Raw genomic sequence first — 12,299 nt, 5'->3', positions numbered from 1 at the left:
GGAACTGAAGGGTCTAATCGGGAAGAGACCTCGTCCAGGAAGGCATCACGATCAGGGTTGCGATTGGGAGCATAAATGCAAGCAACCCTGAACACAGCGCCACGCAAAGAAAACTCACATAACAAAAAACCGACCACAACTATCAGAGGAAGATTTAACAAGGGACAACACTGGACGAAACAAAACAATACAACCACAAGACTTATTAGAGCCGGGAGACGCCACAACGGAAAGACCAGATGACTGGAACCAGGACTGACACTCACTGAGGGAGATGCAGTGGGCCTCTTGGAGGCACACTACATCAGGAACAACAGGCAAGGAATGAAGCCACTGTACAAACCCAGCTCGCTTAGACTGGTCTCGCAGACCGTTGACATTAACTGAGACAACTGACAGAGCCATAATGGAGTACAGTAAAAGAATAACTATGTACGTGCTTTGCGTTGGGGGAGGGAAACCGACACATCAGGCAAACCTTCGTGCTTCGCAGACTTGACAGTATCAGCTGAAGCACGAGTCTTCGATTTAGTAGAAGAGGGCGCAGCTCCACTCTTCTTAGCCACCTTCGTAAGAGCCTTTCGGGAAGGAGTAACAGAAGAGCTATCAGAGGAGGTCTCAACGGAATCACAACCACGTTTACGAGGAGTGGATACCTCAACCATTTCCACCTCCAAAGGTTCAACAGATTGGGAGGATGGAGGAACACCCGAAGAAACAAGACCGTCGGTACCACCACTAGCAACAGTACCCTTACGACGCACACCTGTATTCTCAGCCACTTTACATGAAGTGCCACCACTTGGTGGTTTTTTAACATTTTCTAATTTTTTAACAGGATGCCCGTAAATGCTCACAGCGGACAAGGTGCTCCCAGTCTCATGGCCACGAGATATGGTGGTCCGATTACAATCCGTGCCAAGGAAGGAATGCCCAAAGCCAACCTGAAAGCGAGGCGCACACAACGATCGCCCTTGTACAGTGGGCAGCAGGACCAGCATTGCATGGCACTTGCGTTGACGGCAAGAGGACAAATGCACATTGTGCTTGCTCTGACCTCGTTTTTATTTTCCCTTATAACAAAGTTAATTTTCACGGCGAATTACTTGTCTACGACCATACCACAGGGAAAACACCGGTTCTCGTCCGATCACCGAAGTTAAGCCCTGTCGGGCGGGGTTAGTACTTGGATGGGAGACCGCCTGGGAATACCCCGTGTTGTAGGCTTCCCTTTTTCCTTCTGTACACTTGATTATCTCAAAAAATCTCAGTTTCCTTTAATGAAAGAACATTCCAAACCAGGTTTTTTGAACACAACATGCCAACGATATGTCAAAGATGAGACATACAACAAAAACAAAATAGTTCACACGAGAAAGTGGAACTTGTATTCCCAAGGGAGCGCGTGCGCGCGAGATCTTATCAATCCAACGTTTATGACATGAAACGTATCTTTTCGTGTGAGCAAAGAACAGGATACGACAAGTAAAAAATGCATGCACTGTTATGCATTAGATGGAAGTTAACCTAGCCCGGATGATATGCATACAACGAAGGCTACAACACTACAACATTGATCCTGCGAAAACGTGACTTACGTGACGTAGCGCACTTCAAAGTCTTACTGTTCCCTGCTCAACACGGACAGTACGTATTCAAAGGGCCGATAAGACACTATCCTGACCATGAAAGATTTACTTTTTATGATAACAATCCAATTAACTGATAACATAGAGAAACCACAAAGTGTTGGCCACAGAAATGTAACGCCAACTGATCTGGCGGGTCCTCAGTTACTCAATGCAAAACGGGCTCTCCAGAACGCAACATAACACAACGCAAAAGAAATCTATCGCGATGGAGCAGTACAAACACACATCCACTTACGTTTTCGAAACGATGCACGAGGATAAGAGCTCGACCCGCTGGCATTTTCTTGTCTCACTCGTCTATCGATGGAAATCGATGCGGCTGAAATAAACACGTCCTCTCGCTCTCTCTACGGCCAAGAATGAAAGAAATAAAATCACAGTTTTGCAGTGCACCAAGTACGGAACATTCACCTACAATTTCAGCAGTGGAATTCACAAATACAACTCACCTTCCTTAGTCCTTACACCGCCACCGCATCTCCTTCCCTGCCCTGCCTGAAACGTTACCAACAAACCTTCCCATTAGCCAACTTTGCCACCGGGGTTTGGTGCGGGGACTAGCGCGAACGCAGGTCCCCACTACCAGAAATTATACGCTCGAGTTACCCACATTTGGGGTAATCGCAAGGGTCAACCCAATCGAAGTGCAATGAAAGAGCCTCACCTTGAGAGGACTGCCTCCCTGATCACAGTGCCTCCCGCGTCAGGTAAGTATGCCTTTTCAACCTCTCCGGAACCGCAAAACGCAACTTGTCTGCGCATACCATGTGGTAATGGGGGTCACGTGCTCCTCGTCCTGTCGTGTCGTGCTGTCCACTCGCTGCTATGCTACCTAGAAAAGAGAAGAGAATGTGAAGGTTGGTTGCTTGGTCATTTGTTCTGCTTTCACTTGATTATTTCTTCCCCAGAGGGAAGTGGGCCACGCTCGGAGGTAGTGCTATACCGAGGCAACCCGTGGCCGGGACGAGGCAAGCCTCTTTTCCACGGCCCAGTTCCAAAAATCAGTTTAATATATGAGCTGCTCGATGAGCAGCGTATCAGATATTAAGCTGATAAGAACAGATTTTTTTTTTTTTGTCAAAAGAGCGTTTATTCACAAAAAAGTCTACAGAGTTACAAAGCCGGAGTAAGCAGCTAGCCGTAAGGGCCAGGGGCCCTAACGATAAAGTCCATGAACTGCGCAAGTTCCTTAAAGAGAGCCCCGGATTACAGGCACCGCAAACAGCGCGCGGACAAAGCAAAACGAGAATTAAATGTACGCCTAAATAGTAACGCTAGGAAGACCGTTCTCTACGGTGCAAAAGCCTGGGAGAGACCACAAAGAAGAAAAGCGACTGTCTGAAAGGCGAAAGTGATCGAGCTTAATTCGACTACGGAGATCGCCAGAAACAAAACGGATAATAGCCCGATGATCTTCTTTACCGTTATAAAAGGTGGCCTTATTGCGAAAAAGCCAAACACCGTAGAGAATGGTCTTGATAATGTGGCGCGCAATGCGAGCCCTCTTTGTAACGAGAGGGGGCCAAATAAAAAAGAACACGAAGGGGACATTTAAGGTAAGCCGAAAGCCTAGCACACGATCTAAAATTGGGGAAAAACGGGACCAAACCCGCTTAACCCGAGGGCAATGCAAAAAACAATGATCTATAGTCTCTCGTCTAGGGCAAGAAGCACAGAAAGCCGAGTTAATATATCCCCAATTAGCAAGGGAATCGCGAACCTTAACACCGCGGAGAGCGATTAGCCACAAGAGATCATTTTTAGGATTTTCGGTAAGAGAATCTCGAACGAGAGACCAATGATCATTGAGTGAAAAAGAAGAGCCACAAACCTGGGTCCAAACTCTATGCAAGATAGGGGAGGAGGAATTCGAGGAAAGTAGTTTCAAATATAAACGCTTAGAAGTTAAGTCGCAATTACCAACGGATAAAAGAGTTTCGAGACAGCGGGCGTAAAAAGGAGACGGAAAGCAGGCAGAAGGGGCAAAATTATCGCGCAAACAGTTCCACTGGGGGCGAAGAGAAGACAAACGTCTACCAACAAAATATTTACAAAGATAAAAACTAGAATCGTGAGGCGAGTCCAAAGTAAAAGCCATCCCCGCTAACTGCAAGGCAAGGCACTTAACACTAAAGTTAATAATACCTATACCCCCTTGCGCAGCGCTTAAATATAAAGTATTACGAGCAACCGTCTCAATTTTACAACCCCAAAGAAAAGGCCAGATGAAACTATTGATACGGGAAAGGACCCAGGCAGGGGGAAGCAAAACCCTAGCTAGATACATCAGCTTACTTAACCCTAAGGTGTTAATAAGGAGAGCCTTGCCTAGGAAGGACAAAGAACGAGATCTCCAAAGATTGAGGGACTTCTCTAGTTTGTTTAGTTTAGGTTGCCAATTATCATTCTCAACAGGGATAGTACCAAAAAAGACCCCAAGAATTTTCATTTTCTTGACCCAAGTAAGTCCAAGGGGTTCGTCAGTCCGAGAACGCCAAGCACCGAGCCACATGGCCTCCGTTTTCGACTTATTTAGCTTAGCTCCAGAACCACGTTCGTAAACACTAACACAATCAAAAAGCTTATTTAGAGAGAAAAGGTCTTTCAAAACAGCAGTAGTGTCATCAGCATAAAGGCGAACCTTGGCCTGCAAACCCCTTGCACCAGGAAGTAAAAACCCCTCAATCTCAGGAGATCTACGGATCAGGTTAGCAAGAACTTCTACACATAAAACATAAAGTAGAGGAGAGAGAGGATCCCCCTGACGGACGCCCCGTTCAAGGGGGATACTCTCAGTAAGCCAATCGTTAAGGATGATACGCATGCAAGCACCATTATAAAAGGTACTAATCCAGCGACAAAAATCAGAACCAAAACCGTAAACATTAAGCAGCTCTAGAAGGAAGACGCGATCGACTCGGTCGAAGGCTTTTTCTTGATCTAAACTAATCAAAATAGCAGACTCATTTGTTTGCTCAATGTGGCTCAAAACATCGCGCAACAAACTCACATTAGAGAAGATTGAACGACCCGGAACAGAGCAAGATTGATCAGGGGAAACTATGTGATGCATAACCGAAGAAAGACGAGTTGTGATAGCTTTAGAGATAATCTTATAATCCACATTGAGCAAAGAAATGGGCCTCCAGTTTTTCAAATTCTTAATATCCCCACGCTTCTTATAAATAAGGCGAGTAACGCTTCCTTTCATAGAATCCGAAAGTTCAGAGTCATGGAAACATTGGTTTGCGACTGATAGCAAAAGGGGGCCCAGAATGTCCCAAAAACGCAAGTAAAATTCGACAGACAAACCATCAGAACCAGGTGACCTTCCTAGGCTAAGGCTCCTTAATGAAATAGTCAATTCATCTAAAGTTAAAAGTCCCTCGCATGAGTCGCGCAGAGGAGGAGAAAGCGAAGAAGGAATAGAATCAAAACAGGATTGTTTACACACAGGATCAATAACCTCTTGCGAGAAAAGATTTGAATAAAAGCGCACGTGCGCACGTTCAATCTCCTCCCGAGTGAAAACTTCAATGTCATTATCATTCAAAATGGAAGAAACGTTATTACGGTCTAAGCGCTCACGTTCTAACTTGAAGAAGAAGCGTGAAGGCTTCTCGCCCTCCTCAAGCCACTGGACGCGAGAACGGATTTTAGAGCCTTCCAAAACACGCAAGGTAAGAGCATTCAGTTCAGATTCAAGCCGAGAAATTTCAGGGGCGACCGAAAGGTCGCCACAGACAAGACGGCGCTTGAGACCAATTATTGCATTAGTTATAAGGACGCGCTCATGCGAGAGACTTCTACGTTTATTCTTAGCGAAGGAAATAATTTCCGAGCGAATAGAGTCCTTAAAAAAGTCCCACCAACATTTGACTGACGGAAAATAGTCAACGCAATCGGAGAGCTCGCGAATCTTAGCATCAAAGGAAAGACAAAAATCGCTATCATTCAAAAGGGAGGAATTAAATTTCCATAAGCCCGGACCACGCATATAATTAGACTCCAATTTTAAAGAAAGATTAACAAAATCATGATCAGAAAAGGCGCAAGGAGAAATGTCACAGGACTGAACTAAGGGGAATAAATTTCGGGAAACAAAAAATTTGTCAAGGCGCGAGCCGATGGAAAAATTAGAATTAAACCAAGAGCACGCTCGGACACGGGGATGCAATTTGCGCCAAGCATCTTCAAGGTAAAGTGAACGACGAAAGTCAGAGAGGTATTTTGCAATGGAAACATTGCCACCAAATTTATCTAAATCAGATTCATAGCAATTGAAATCACCGGCAATAATAGTAAAATCAGCAGGAAGGCAGAAAGCATGCAGATTCTCGAAAAACACTTTTCGGTCAGTCAAAAGGGTGGGCGCATAAATATTAATAATATTAAACTTACGATTATTATACTCAACGAGTAAACTAAGGACACGTCCATCATGATCTCTACGCCAAGATAAAACTTGACCATCAAAACGATCGGAAATCAAAATAATAACACCAGCCTGTTTACCAACAGCAGGGGACCAAAAAGATGGCCCACTCCAGTCAGCAACCAGGGAATTAAAGGCAACAGGATCAGATATTAAAGTTTCCTGAATGCAGATAATACCGAAACCGAAACGAACATAATCAAGCAAAGCTTTCCGAGTAGCCCGATTAGAACCACGTGAATTAATTGAAATTAAATTAAATATAGAGGTCATGATGGACGGCTTTTTTTCGTAGGCACACGCGAAGGATTCGTTGACTTACGAACAGGCACAATGGTTGGAGTGACATTAGCAGGTGTCCGGCTGGATCCTCTCTTGACAGCTCGTCCCAACGTACGAGTTGGGAAAAGGTCAGGCGCAGGAGTATAATCATCTGAGTCAGAATCATCAGAAACGACGAGAGGATGGTCACCAGGGTCAGAAAGCAGCGGGCGAGAGGTCTGTAAAGGCGAATCAGCATCAAGGTCAGGATCAGTATCGTCAGAAGCAACGTCAACGTCAAGATCAGGAACAGCATCAGGAACAGGGTCAGCGACAGGGGCAGGAACATTATCAGGATCGGAGTTGTCATCAGGGTAATCAGGAAGGGAGTCAGGCGGAGGATCGGCAACATCCATAGCATAGGCTACTTCGGCATCGGAGGCAGCTTCTACCAAGGCTGGATTAGAGGGCGCATAGGAAGCCAAAATACTCTGGGACTGAGAAAGGTCAGAAGAAAGAGGAGGGGAAGATTGTATCTGCGAAGGGGCCGAGTGCTCAGAAGAAGGCTGCAAAGAGGAAGACTGCGACGAGGATTGGGAAGAGCAGGATGAAGATAGTTGGCTAGTAGGCTGCGAAGGTCGATTAGAGGGCTGAACAGCAGGTTGAAGGTCAGGAGACGGCTGGGGAGGAGGGTCATCCGGCTTGTCAGCATCTCGGTAAGATCGAGGACGGCGATGCCACGAATGCTGACAATCGATAGCCTTATGGCCTTGGTCACGACACACACAGCAGAAATCCTCTTCAGGGCATTCCTTAAACATATGACCAACGTGCTCGCAATTGTAGCAGAAGGTATTAGGGCAATCCTTAGCCATATGATCGGGGAGGTTGCACTTTCGACAAGTAGGCGTCTGATTGTCATGACGAACACGGACTAGAACCCGGCCAAAACGAAGAAAGGAAGGGATAGATTTGGACAGGACCATACCAAAGACCCGAGTTCCATTGTCCAACGCAGGGTAGTTCTGGTGTTTACTACGTCGAGTAAACTTCACAGTACCATAGGGAGCAAGACGCATATGAAGCGCAGAATCAGGAAGCTCATAAGGAGCACCAAAAACAGCAACATAGACGATACGGGGATTACCAGAAGCTGTAGGGGCACCAGAGCGGAGGAAACGAGGCACCAACGATGAAGCCCGAAGAAAGGTGTTACGATAATCTTCTTTGGCAAAGGTGACACACACTTGCTGCGGGGAAACCCATTGGACGCAGCGAACAGCAGCAGAAGGGATCTGGCAGGTCTCTAGGTCGGCAAAAAGATCCTTTAAAGCAAAGTCGCCATCAGGTTTCGGAAAAAAGGCAGAACACGGTCTCTCTGGCAAGCGGTTGTAAACAGAAAAATTCTCTCTCTCAAAGGTAGACGGAACAAAACGGCTGCGAACAGGAGGATTATTGACGAGCGGAACAGGGTCACCAGACCCGGCAGTGACACCAGCATATGACATAACAGTATCCGATGAGGCAGCAGCAATATCAGAGGAAGGATTCACAACAACATTCTCAGAAACATGATCCATAGGGGCGTCGCCCCAATTAACACGTGTATCAGTATCAGCATCCATGGAATCGCAATAGCAAGGATACCACAAGGAACGAAAAACCTACTACCAAAATGGTAGGGCTTCGCCCTGGGAGAACCCACAAAACATCGGCCAAAAAGACTTAGCCAAAAGGCCGAGAAGCGATGCCCGTAAATGCTCACAGCGGACAAGGTGCTCCCAGTCTCATGGCCACGAGATATGGTGGTCCGATTACAATCCGTGCCAAGGAAGGAATGCCCAAAGCCAACCTGAAAGCGAGGCGCACACAACGATCGCCCTTGTACAGTGGGCAGCAGGACCAGCATTGCATGGCACTTGCGTTGACGGCAAGAGGACAAATGCACATTGTGCTTGCTCTGACCTCGTTTTTATTTTCCCTTATAACAAAGTTAATTTTCACGGCGAATTACTTGTCTACGACCATACCACAGGGAAAACACCGGTTCTCGTCCGATCACCGAAGTTAAGCCCTGTCGGGCGGGGTTAGTACTTGGATGGGAGACCGCCTGGGAATACCCCGTGTTGTAGGCTTCCCTTTTTCCTTCTGTACACTTGATTATCTCAAAAAATCTCAGTTTCCTTTAATGAAAGAACATTCCAAACCAGGTTTTTTGAACACAACATGCCAACGATATGTCAAAGATGAGACATACAACAAAAACAAAATAGTTCACACGAGAAAGTGGAACTTGTATTCCCAAGGGAGCGCGTGCGCGCGAGATCTTATCAATCCAACGTTTATGACATGAAACGTATCTTTTCGTGTGAGCAAAGAACAGGATACGACAAGTAAAAAATGCATGCACTGTTATGCATTAGATGGAAGTTAACCTAGCCCGGATGATATGCATACAACGAAGGCTACAACACTACAACATTGATCCTGCGAAAACGTGACTTACGTGACGTAGCGCACTTCAAAGTCTTACTGTTCCCTGCTCAACACGGACAGTACGTATTCAAAGGGCCGATAAGACACTATCCTGACCATGAAAGATTTACTTTTTATGATAACAATCCAATTAACTGATAACATAGAGAAACCACAAAGTGTTGGCCACAGAAATGTAACGCCAACTGATCTGGCGGGTCCTCAGTTACTCAATGCAAAACGGGCTCTCCAGAACGCAACATAACACAACGCAAAAGAAATCTATCGCGATGGAGCAGTACAAACACACATCCACTTACGTTTTCGAAACGATGCACGAGGATAAGAGCTCGACCCGCTGGCATTTTCTTGTCTCACTCGTCTATCGATGGAAATCGATGCGGCTGAAATAAACACGTCCTCTCGCTCTCTCTACGGCCAAGAATGAAAGAAATAAAATCACAGTTTTGCAGTGCACCAAGTACGGAACATTCACCTACAATTTCAGCAGTGGAATTCACAAATACAACTCACCTTCCTTAGTCCTTACACCGCCACCGCATCTCCTTCCCTGCCCTGCCTGAAACGTTACCAACAAACCTTCCCATTAGCCAACTTTGCCACCGGGGTTTGGTGCGGGGACTAGCGCGAACGCAGGTCCCCACTACCAGAAATTATACGCTCGAGTTACCCACATTTGGGGTAATCGCAAGGGTCAACCCAATCGAAGTGCAATGAAAGAGCCTCACCTTGAGAGGACTGCCTCCCTGATCACAGTGCCTCCCGCGTCAGGTAAGTATGCCTTTTCAACCTCTCCGGAACCGCAAAACGCAACTTGTCTGCGCATACCATGTGGTAATGGGGGTCACGTGCTCCTCGTCCTGTCGTGTCGTGCTGTCCACTCGCTGCTATGCTACCTAGAAAAGAGAAGAGAATGTGAAGGTTGGTTGCTTGGTCATTTGTTCTGCTTTCACTTGATTATTTCTTCCCCAGAGGGAAGTGGGCCACGCTCGGAGGTAGTGCTATACCGAGGCAACCCGTGGCCGGGACGAGGCAAGCCTCTTTTCCACGGCCCAGTTCCAAAAATCAGTTTAATATATGAGCTGCTCGATGAGCAGCGGTATCAGATATTAAGCTGATAAGAACAGATTTTTTTTTTTTTCTTTTGATAAAATTTTATTTACAGGGCCCAAGGGCCCAGGTAAAAGATCATGTTCACAAAATCACAAGTTCGAAAATACTCAAGGTTACAAAAATACAAGATCAAAAAATACAGAAGTCGCAAAAAAAAACAAAAACATAAATCAAAAAGTATGATTCCATGATTCGAGAAAACTCAAGTCCAGTTAAAGAAAACGAAAAACAGTTCAAGTCTTTCCCTTAAATCTTTTAAATCCTTTTCCTTTGATTCCTTTGATTCCTTCTCCATTGATTCCTTTAAAGCTCTTTTCTGGTATTTCCTACGAGTAAAATGCAAGAACGAAACAATACAGTCAAAACCCATTGGATCCCCAACAGTATACTCCTCGACAATTGCTCTCGCCAACTGATCAATAGCTGCATCAGACATGTTTCTAACTCTATCACGAGGCATAGAAGCCAAAACAACACCAGCACGATCCTTAATGAAAAACTGGCAAAGCTTCACAGAAAACATTACTATCAGCACAATATCGAGAACAGAAGCAGTAGACCCGGAAGCAGCAGGCTTAGACACGAGAACAGGCGACTTGGACGCAGAAGCGGAAACGGAAGCAGGAGGCTTGGACACAGGAGCAGGAGGCTTGGACGTAAAAACGGAAAAGGAAACAGGGAGACCGGAGCAGGAGCTTGGACACGGGAGCAGAAGGCTTGGACACAGGAGCAGGAGATCCTTGGACGTAGCAGCGGAAACGTGAAGCAGACAGAGCACGGAAGCAGGAGACTTGGACACTGGGAACAGGGGGGCAGTTGGACTTGGACGTAGAAACAGAACAGAGGACTTTGAGCGAGGAGGAAGAGGGCGGCTGCCTGAGCATAACAATCCTCATCCCCCGAAGCCATTTCCACCTCACATCAGAGGGCACCGAAGCAGCCACGCCTCATCAGGAGGAGGGACGTAGTCATCATCATCAATCATCATCGTCGGCAGCAGGCACGGTCGAGGACGCAGAGAGTGTGTACCGGGACGGAGTCGCCCCCAAGCCCGCCGACACTCCCTAGCCATGTGATAAAGAGCCCGGCTGACGACAGCGCGGCACAAACCAGACAGCGGCAGGAAGGGGCACGATGACCAAACTCACGACAAACAGCACACTGAGCAGGCTGACGGGAATACCACGCACGACAATTGAAACCAGAAACGGACACAAAATACGGAACTCACCTACCATTTAGCAGGGCCCACTTCGACAACACACATACCATTGTAGACAGACGGAAAATTAGGGAAGGTACTACGACGAATGGACGTTAAAACAAACCACCAAAGGAACTGAAAAAGGTTTGAAGAAACTTCATCATCATCCGGAACTTCCCCAGGGCAGATCACGTACGTAAACAGAGTTAACACGACTATCAAGCAACGAAAAGCGTGTAAACGACCTCGCCTTGACACAACAAGCCTTGGGCAACAAGATCGTCACAGCAGGCAGAGTCCTTTGAAAGTCAACCGGACACGACCACGCTGCAAGCATAACATGTGAACGGTGGTGAGCTTATCCTGTGTGTCACAGCATCCAACAACTGTGGTATACAACGGAGGACCAACATTCTTGTACACCTGGTTCAGGAAACTGTAAAACAATACTATTCGGACAATCTAGAGCCAACATAACAAGAACAATTTAGGGTAGAGTCCACGCCGTTCCCTCCCGGCAGGTACTTAGGACAGGACCACTAAAAATAAAACAAAAAGCCAATCATAACGCTCTCGATCCCAGCAGCTAAGAAAACGTCGGCCAACCGACCAGATATCTTAGCCAAAAGGCCGAGAAGGATGCCCGTAAATGCTCACAGCGGACAAGGTGCTCCCAGTCTCATGGCCACGAGATATGGTGGTCCGATTACAATCCGTGCCAAGGAAGGAATGCCCAAAGCCAACCTGAAAGCGAGGCGCACACAACGATCGCCCTTGTACAGTGGGCAGCAGGACCAGCATTGCATGGCACTTGCGTTGACGGCAAGAGGACAAATGCACATTGTGCTTGCTCTGACCTCGTTTTTATTTTCCCTTATAACAAAGTTAATTTTCACGGCGAATTACTTGTCTACGACCATACCACAGGGAAAACACCGGTTCTCGTCCGATCACCGAAGTTAAGCCCTGTCGGGCGGGGTTAGTACTTGGATGGGAGACCGCCTGGGAATACCCCGTGTTGTAGGCTTCCCTTTTTCCTTCTGTACACTTGATTATCTCAAAAAATCTCAGTTTCCTTTAATGAAAGAACATTCCAAACCAGGTTTTTTGAACACAACATGCCAACGATATGTCAAAG

The 12,299-nt window shown here is 46.5% G+C and overlaps 6 non-coding genes and 1 pseudogene across 6 annotated transcripts; 3 read left to right on the top strand and 4 right to left on the bottom strand.

Annotated features, from left to right (window-relative positions):
• The first annotated feature begins 1,108 nt into the window (after positions 1-1,108).
• Positions 1,109-1,227, top strand: LOC137990089 (5S ribosomal RNA). Its single transcript, XR_011121116.1, has one exon. It is a non-coding gene; the product is annotated as a 5S ribosomal RNA (ribosomal RNA).
• A 976-nt stretch (positions 1,228-2,203) lies between these two features.
• On the bottom strand, positions 2,204-2,367 carry LOC137990105 (U1 spliceosomal RNA). The gene has a single exon (XR_011121132.1). It is a non-coding gene; the product is annotated as a U1 spliceosomal RNA (small nuclear RNA).
• Positions 2,368-2,561: 194 nt separating this feature from the next.
• LOC137990125 (U2 spliceosomal RNA) lies at positions 2,562-2,742 on the bottom strand (annotated as a pseudogene).
• A 5,622-nt stretch (positions 2,743-8,364) lies between these two features.
• Positions 8,365-8,483, top strand: LOC137990088 (5S ribosomal RNA). Its single transcript, XR_011121115.1, has one exon. It is a non-coding gene; the product is annotated as a 5S ribosomal RNA (ribosomal RNA).
• Positions 8,484-9,459: 976 nt separating this feature from the next.
• LOC137990104 (U1 spliceosomal RNA) lies at positions 9,460-9,623 on the bottom strand. The gene has a single exon (XR_011121131.1). It is a non-coding gene; the product is annotated as a U1 spliceosomal RNA (small nuclear RNA).
• A 194-nt stretch (positions 9,624-9,817) lies between these two features.
• On the bottom strand, positions 9,818-10,003 carry LOC137990128 (U2 spliceosomal RNA). The gene has a single exon (XR_011121152.1). It is a non-coding gene; the product is annotated as a U2 spliceosomal RNA (small nuclear RNA).
• A 2,066-nt stretch (positions 10,004-12,069) lies between these two features.
• Positions 12,070-12,188, top strand: LOC137990087 (5S ribosomal RNA). The gene has a single exon (XR_011121114.1). It is a non-coding gene; the product is annotated as a 5S ribosomal RNA (ribosomal RNA).
• Positions 12,189-12,299: the final 111 nt, after the last annotated feature.

Source organism: Montipora foliosa, unplaced genomic scaffold (assembly GCF_036669935.1).
Source record: "Montipora foliosa isolate CH-2021 unplaced genomic scaffold, ASM3666993v2 scaffold_6, whole genome shotgun sequence".
NCBI lineage: Eukaryota > Metazoa > Cnidaria > Anthozoa > Scleractinia > Acroporidae > Montipora > Montipora foliosa.
This window is presented reverse-complemented; position numbering and strand designations above follow the sequence as displayed.